This window comes from Pseudopipra pipra, chromosome 1 (genome assembly GCF_036250125.1).
Source record: "Pseudopipra pipra isolate bDixPip1 chromosome 1, bDixPip1.hap1, whole genome shotgun sequence".
In the NCBI taxonomy this organism is placed as follows: domain Eukaryota; kingdom Metazoa; phylum Chordata; class Aves; order Passeriformes; family Pipridae; genus Pseudopipra; species Pseudopipra pipra.
The window spans coordinates 68,404,292-68,412,888 of record NC_087549.1 but is presented as its reverse complement, the minus strand read 5'-3'; the positions used below and the strand labels follow the sequence as shown (position 1 = coordinate 68,412,888).

At 39.0% G+C, this 8,597-nt stretch overlaps 1 long non-coding RNA gene across 1 annotated transcript in view; it reads right to left on the bottom strand.

The window, feature by feature from the left end:
• Window positions 1–395: 395 nt before the first annotated feature.
• The window catches only part of LOC135416922 (uncharacterized), a 37,028-nt gene continuing 28,826 nt past the window's right edge, over window positions 396–8,597 (bottom strand). Inside the window, exons 2-3 of the long non-coding RNA XR_010431813.1 lie at window positions 4,875–4,988; window positions 396–3,269 (exon numbers count right to left, since the gene is read on the bottom strand). This is a non-coding gene — a long non-coding RNA (uncharacterized LOC135416922). The remainder of the gene's footprint in view (window positions 3,270–4,874; window positions 4,989–8,597) is intronic.

Below are 8,597 nucleotides of genomic sequence, written 5' to 3'. Positions count from 1 at the left end.
ACCTGGATCCCAGTGATTCTCATTAGGGTCCTGGGCAGCGAGGGCTTTAGATGCATTCGGGAGTGCTGGAGCAGAGGGATAACTGCCATTCTGTGGCCCCTTTTCCCTATGTGATGGTGCAGATAACTCACCTAATGACAGTTTGGGGAAAGCGCTTTCTTCTCCTGCCATATCTTGCGGCAAACAGTCAAGATGGTTATCACTAGTTTTGGAGGAGTGTTTTTTAAGAGTCTCAAAGACTGTCCTCCATGGCCCGAGAATTTTTGATGCTTGTTTATCATTCCGATTGCAGTGAGCCTGCAAGGATTGTTCATCAGTCTTTGAGCCATACTGTTTAAGCAGGTGCTTCATCACCGAATAAGCGTGGCTTTGATCAGAAGACAGCTGCACCCCCATTCCCTAATTTTACATTTCAAGATCTATCCTAAACAACTTAACTAGTTCATGACTGCTCACCTGCAGTCCCGCTGTGGCGTGGACAAATTCTGTTCACATTCTGTCTTCCAGTTCAACCATGCACCACTATGGGGACAGGAAGCGCTGCTATTCCTGCCGATGCCAAAGGCTCTGGATGGCTAGCCTCTAAATATTAGAGACTGAGGCTCTTGGCCCTACTCTTGGAACACATTTGTAAGTGGTCAATAAAACTACATGATCCCAGGTCAGGGGTAGAAGCTGAAATATTTATTGAACACGCGATACACAATATAAGGGTCAGGTGGGTGGGATATGTTAATGAAGAAGAACTAGGGGACGGGTTATGCTAACTAGAGGTTACACAACTCTCTATTGCAATGACATAAGGTGTAATTGCTTCAGGTCCTCTCCTGAAGCGAGGACCACATGGGGGAAAGGGAACAAAAGGGTTTCTACATCGTCTGACATCAGCATCACAAAGTCTTTCTTATCTTGCTGAAAGAGACAGGACAATCAAACATAGCTAAATATTAAGGGGTCTTGTGATGAAGCTCCTCAGAGCAAGGAGTTTCTCCTAGCTCCTGCTACATAATCCTATTAGTTTCTTTTCTGCTGATAGCCGAGTTTTGGATTCCAACAAGCAGAGGTTTTGCTAGCACAGCCTAAGTCTTGTGTCTCTTTTAAATACACATTTTCCTTCCTTGTTTCTCATTGTTTTGTATCCAATACACTAGAGAGGAAGACTGCTTACTCTTAATGACACCATTTCACGTCTAACAGTACATAAAATTTAATGCACAAACATGCAGCAAAAGATTGACAGCTGCCCATAGGCAGCATTTAGTGTCACAGATGCATAACAAAAGTTTAGAGTTTTGGAAGAGGAAAAAAACAAATGGAAAATAGAGACTTTATAATATGACACCCCTTGGTGATTACAGAATATAAAACCAGCTTAAACTCAGTTCTTGTGCCCTTAAGGATTCCACTCTGATTTTCTCCTACAGTTTAATTTCAGCCCCTGTAACAAAAGCAACCACATCTGAGCCTTCTCATGAAGTTGCTGAGAAACAAAGTATCTTTATGACAGTTAAAGCAACATGGGGAAAACATCCCTATGTTCACACGTAGAACAATGGGTTTCCAGCCATCAGAATGTGCTGTTAGGGTTACTACCAACTCAGTGCTCAGTAGTGGTCAGAAAAGCAAATGAATGCTAGGTATTACTCAGAGAGGATTAAATAGCAGGATGGATACTATCATTCTCAAATTGTGCAGGATCATGGCTGAACACCATATACAACACTGGCCTTCTTTTTCCCTCCAGAGAGGGTTCAGAGAAGGACAGTGATAATGATTTAAAATATGCAATGGCTTCTAAAAGAAAAACAAACAAACAAAAAAAACTGCAACAAATTAGGACACAACAGAGGTCTGTAAGATCTGTGTATAATGATAGGAATAGATAGAAAGGAATTGATTGTTCCCTGCTCCTCTCAATGTGAGGGCTGCAGGCCTTCAGTAAAGCTGACAGTTACCTAGTCTAGAATGGGCAGAAGGGTCTGATTATTCCCAATAGCACATAGTTAAAATATAGAATGTACTATCATATGTGTTATATGTTAAAATTTTACAACAAATGTGAAAAAATGACTTGGTAAGTTCATGGGTAAATCCACTGAGGCAGTATAAATGCATAGAACCCCTAAGCTAAAAATGTTAGACTAGACTTCAATGAGACTAGAATAGAACAGGCTGTTTCTACTCTAGAAGGGACCTAATGATCTATTATATATAGATGAATGATCATCTAGTCCAACTGCCTGACCACTTCAGGACTGACCAGAAGTTAAAGCATATTATTAAAGGCATTCCAAATGCCTCTTAAACACTGACAGGCTTGAGGCATCCATCACCTCTCCAGGAAGCCTGTTCCAGTGTTTGACCATCCTGACAGTAGAGAAATGCTTTCTGATGTCCAGTCCAAACCTTCCTTGGCAGAGCTTTGAACCATTTCAATCCACCCTGCAACTGGATCCCAAGGAGAAGAGCTCAGCATCTCTCTCTCCACTTTTCCTCCTCATATTGCTGCAGAGTGCAATCAGATTGCCCCTCAGCCTCCTTTTCTCCAAACCAAACAAGACCAAAATTCCCAGGTGCTCCTCACAGGACACTCCTTCCAGTCCTTTCACCAGCTATGTTGCACTCCTCTGGATTCAGGAACTTTCACATCCTTTTCCAAATTGTGGGGCTCAAAATCACACACAGTACTCAAAACGAGGCCACACCAATGCTGAATACAGTGGGATAATCACCTCTTGACCAGCTTGCAGCGATCTAGACAGATTGAAGCATAGGGCAACAATTAATGGAATGAAATTTAACAAGTTAAAATGCCAGATTCTACACCTAGGACCGAGTAATGCCAGCCAGAAGTATAAACTGGGAGAGGAGTGGCTGGAAAGCAGCTGTACATAAAGGGACCTGGGAGTGCTGGTCAGCAGCAGGCTCAGTTTGAGTCAGCAGTGTGCCTTGGCAGCCTAGAGTCCAAACACAGCATGACCAGCCAGTCAAAAGATGTGATCATCCTCCTGTATTCAGTGTTGTTGCTTGTAAAATGTTTGAAGGTTGAGCTGGTTCTGCTCTTGTTCTCTGACATTTTAGCACCATCAGAGACAGGATGCTGGAGCAAACAGATCTTTGGGCTAGCTCAGGCTGGTTCTCTCTCTGCTATGCTGTGCAGAGGTCCCTACAGCCTGGCAGATATCTAATGCTACCACAGATGGACTGTAGAAAAGATTAAGAGTCTCTGTTCTTCCATGCAGTGAGGAACTACAGACATCTTCCTAATGCTGTAGAAAGAAAAAAACAGAATCAGAGCAATGGTAAACATATGTAAACCGTATCATTTTTGCTAGGCAAATTCAGAGGGTTATTAGGCTCCAAATGTATCCTATTGGGACTCATAGCCTTCAGATACACATCTTCCATTTAGCATGCATGAGAACTTTAGACAGCAACTGCATGCATTCAGAGATAAAAGAAGAAATAGATGTGAAAACAGAATTATTTCCAAAAGCACAGCTAGAGACAGCCACCCGATTAGATAGAGTATCTTTAATTTTTTAAATAAAACTGGGGGAAATGTTGTAAAAAGAACAGGTATCAAGCAAAATCACGTTTCAAAGCAACTAATTTTCTAATAAAAGAACATGCAAAGAAGCATTCTCTTCTTACTAAATACTAAGCTAAGCTGATAATCTGAGTGCAAACCATTGTCACTGGCAAACACTCAAAGGATTATTATTTCAAGAATTTTAGCTTTGCACTCTTTGTATCAGTCTTAGCTTATGATGAAAAGCTGAAGTTGTGAATCACACAGATTAAGAGTTTTTCGTTATGATTAAATGCAGATAATGAATTCATAAATCCATGCCAGTGGCAATCAGAAATTCATGATTCAGCTTAGAGCTATGAATTTCAGGGGGTACACTTTTTAAACAAAGTTTTATCATATACACCCACAATTCCAGAGGAGGTCTATTCCTGAAAAAGAGGAGGACACAGTCAAAATGTCCTGTTAATTCTGATTAACTCTTAATCAATATTCTATTCAACTTAGCGGGCCTACTGAATTTTTTTTCAACTATAGGGACTTGTAGGATTTCACTTTGATTAAGAAGTACCTATTTCCGCAGTTCCTTACTTCTTGCTAGGGAAAAAAACCACTGAAGTCATCCATAAAATCAAGGAGTTTTTTTCTGCATTTTTCTATCTCACTTTCCCCTGAGAATCTTTCAGTGCTTATAGACAATTATTGGCAGCAGGATTAACTTGATATAGACCCATCATTTTTTTTTCTCTGCAATCAAGAGATGCCAGGATAATATTTCTCAGGACACAATAATTTCAAGTGGACTTGGACTTCCCCGTGCAATTTCTTTGTAAAGCAAACTAACCACATGGAAAAGCACAAGATCGTTGAGTACAAGATATGTGAGTGGGAGAGAAATACCCAAGCTTTCTAATACTGAAACTGTTTGAAACAACCAACAGCATCATTTACTAAACTGACACTACTTTCTAAGGAGTTTCTGACAGCTGTTATATGTCTTTGTCAAATAGCCTAAGTGACACTCACAGGAATATAAGTAGTTCTTTATCACTAATTAACATGCCATTGGCTTTGAGATCTTTCAGGAAGAGTTATTGTTTTTAGAACGTGGGTTAATATAGAGAGCCCAAGTCTTCATGGTTCATTGCAAGCCCAACATTCATACAAGGAAGAGATGTCATAGTAGGAACATACAAAAGGTTATAGAACTCATTAAATGGAAAGGAAACAGGCAGTAATTTCAGCAAATCTGTCACTCATGTTAAGATGGTCTATAAAGCATTTAATTTTAATGCCTCTGTAAAACTGAAAGCAATAAAATCACAGCTATGCTGGTCCATACTCTGTTCTCTGTTTCCAGGCCGTGGGCAGAAAAGCTGTTTAGAACCTCAGAATTAAGATGCCTGTCTTTTCCATAAACGGTGGAACAGTTCTTCTGGTAACCACCCGATGAGCACTAGGTGAGGAAATAGAAAAAAATTAAGCAGTGCACATTGATGAAATTAAGTTCTAAAAAAATCCCAACAAAAAATTAACACCATCATGCTTGAAGGAATATCCTGTTTATTCAAGAATGCAGCATTGTTCAGCTTTAAGCAAAGTCCAAGATATCTGGGATTTTACTTTCTGCTGAACCCAAAATAAAAGGTTCAATTAGTCTTAGCCAGATTTTAATGGGATTAGCATAAAGCAGAGAATTTCCATTGAATTAATGGTCTGAATGTCATTACAGAAAGCATCCAAGCTAGATGAAGGCTCATACTGGTTCCAGAGTTACAAATCAGAAGGCCAGCTTTAAATCTGAAGCACTAGTCCTTCAAATTCTATTCCTTCCCTGTACCCTGACAATCAAGTAAATGCAATTCACTCCTCTCCACCCTCCCCCCACCATCTCCTCCAAACTTTTCTCCCTAGCCTTTATTTTCACTTGAATGAAAACAGGAGATTTTACCTCTATGAAAATTGCCAGCAGAGTGTACCTGTTACATTTTAACCACTGTGAGACATCTTATTGTAGGATATTTAGGTCTTAGTGACCAGGTTGTTTTAAAAGCGCAACTGTAATGTGGAGTATCCAGTCCTTTTCCTCCTGTTTTTTTCATAATACAGTGACCATCACATGTAGAACTTCACATCACTTAAGAAACTGGGCCTCTGGCACTAAGTGTTTAATTTTTGCCACTGCTGTAATTTCCTGATGCCTGTCTCCCTGAACTGCTAGTTGGTTTATCATCTGCTTCTGTGTGTGGAAATCTGCACCTTACTGATGATTTTATACAGGTTTGTCAAACTCCCTGGAGTTCTGTGGGTATCACCAGAACACAACAGTAAAGAGGCTGCCAAAAGAGAATTAAATGTATGACATAAATATCACATACAGGATAATTTTTATCTGGTTTTTGTTAAGGTGCCTATGGCATAAACCAAGACAGAACTACAAACAACAGAATTTAAGACTCGCTTTTTGCGTGTAAGACTGGAGTGAACAAGCAATAACGTAAAAAAAAAATAAACATCACATTTTTATTTTTCTTTATATGAAATTACAGGCATGATCTCAGCCTTCAGAACTATAATGTCTGTATAAACAAAGAGTTGTTTCATAGAGAAAAATGAAGACTTTTTTTGTGATGATATGATGCCAGAGCGAGTTTTTTACAATATAGCTCTGAAGATCTGGGCAAAACAGAACTGATACATAAAGCTGTCTCACAGTTGATCATCAGAGTAGTTCTATGGAGCTATTCCATATGGCTTTAGAGCAGCCATTTGGGTGCTCTAGGGTTTGCTCACGCTCATTTCAATTTGAATTTGAATTCAAAATTAGAAATATCAGTTTGAAGTAAAAGTAGTTTTCTGCATCCTACATGACTGGAAGTCAGTCACATTCACATTTCTGGGCCAAAGCTGGAGATGGTAATAACAGGTCATTTGCATTGGAAGCAACAGTGTCCAGAACTAGACATTGTTGTTCATTTTCAGTTCAGACAGTGTCTCATTTAAAATACATTTGGGGCACACTTGGATTCAGGAAGTAACGTGAAGTGTACCTACAGCTGCAGCAAGCAGTGAAAGAGGTGAATCAGGTCTACCCTGGATGGCAATGTTGCATTTCATAGTTGTTTTCTCACTACTTCAGATCCATATATAGAAAAATACTGAGTCATCTAAAAATTAAACTAGATCTTACCTGTCAGTCAGATTAAGTGCTCAGTTTGTTCTGTTAGATAATGTTTTGCCAGATATCTGCCACTTGCTACATCTTTGCTGCTTTAAAAGTATTTTCAATTTATGCAATGTTTTACATATTGGATGAAATGCATGAATTACAGGAAAAAAATAAGGGGTACTAAAAAGCTTTTGATAGGTTTTTCTTAAGAAGAAATAAAATGTAAAATTAATGAAGGTTAGGCAGAGAAGTGGAAAGAGAATGTGGAGTGATCTGCCCATATATTCTGGCTCATGTTTTATTTTTACTTTTTTTACTTTGAAATCACTCCAGTAGCCAGAACTGCCTGAGCATTAGATACACAATAAATATTACATTTGGTTCTTCTTTAGCTTTACCATTACTTTTCATCCCAATCCTGCACAGCACTACAACCTATCAACTCTTATGCCTGAAGTCAAAGTATAAGCTGGTTATCTTTGTTGCTGTAGTATGTTAATATTCTGGTTGCTAAGGTGATACGCTTATTGAGCTAACTCTTGATGAGTAGTTTGCCTTAATAACACGACAACATTAGTCAGTGCAGAGTACTGTAAAATAACAGCTAGATAACTCCTGATTTTTCAAGTTGAGTTCTTTAAAATTAGTATAGACATCCCCAAGCTACACTGCATTTTGCAGCACAGCTTATAGATATGCTTCATCTTCCACAGTGCCATTAGAATAAGAGAACTAAAAAATTCCCCCATATACCAGAAAACAGAATTTGTTGCTCTCTCTATTTTTTTTTCTCCCCCATAATGATAGTAATATTATAGCATTCTGGACACCACTTGAAAGGGAGAGAGAAACAAACATGGACACTGTGCTATGTTCACAGGGTATCTATTCATAGCTGAATGACGTTAAAGCCTCAGTAAGAAATCCACAATCCTTGGGTGCTTGAGTCAGAACAAAGATTAAGGTACAGGAAACAGCCTTTTTGGGAAAACAGCCTATTTGCCTCCTCTTGCCCCCATCTATCTGCACTTGTATCTCTATTCAGCCAGAAAACATTTCACGGAACACCCATCCTTGCAATTTAGAAAAAGCATTTAGTGACGCTATCATCTTCCTACTTTGTACTTCTAGCCACCTACGAGTGACACTGTGTTTCTCTAATAGGCCATTATGTTGTCTGCTTGGAAGCGTTTGATACAATTCCTTGCAAGAGTACTAGATCTCACATTTGTTTCTGTCTTTCTAAAAGTATTTCAGACGTTTAATTTTTTTATTTTTTTTTCTTTTTTAATGCTGCTACTTTCAAATGAAAGTAGTTCTCTACCTGTAACTTCAGATCTGTTCTCCCATATTATGATTGATCCTTCCTAACAGTCAGGCAGGCTGTGGTTAAGTAATTTGGTTTTAACACTCTCCGCTCTCCCTGTATTACCACACAAAAAGCCCAGATTTAAAAAAAAAAGTCCATCCAGCTCTCACTATTCCCAGAGATATCTGGGTAACTCCCACTGAATGAAGGGCAAGAAGTTCTAGGGGTCTGTTTTGAGAGCAGACAAACTTTCAAGAACAGCTTTTAACCAGATTCAAATGAGGAGTAAGGATGTTCAGAGAAAAGCTGCAAGTGAACAGTTCTTTCCCTAAATTGCGAGCTATTATAAATTTTTTAAATAATTTTCCTTATTAAATTGTTAGTTGTCATTAAAAATCAAAAGTGAAATCAGAACTCATCTGTCTTCTGGGCATAGCAGTTGCACATCCATGTTAAAAGCAGAGGGACCTTTCATTTTATAACCTTATTTCATAGGCATGCTACTTGGAGATAGCCCTGAAGATAAACCAGAGGAACCAGGTGATGCAGACTGGGAACTGCAGACCACTCCAGGCATGTGACAGTGC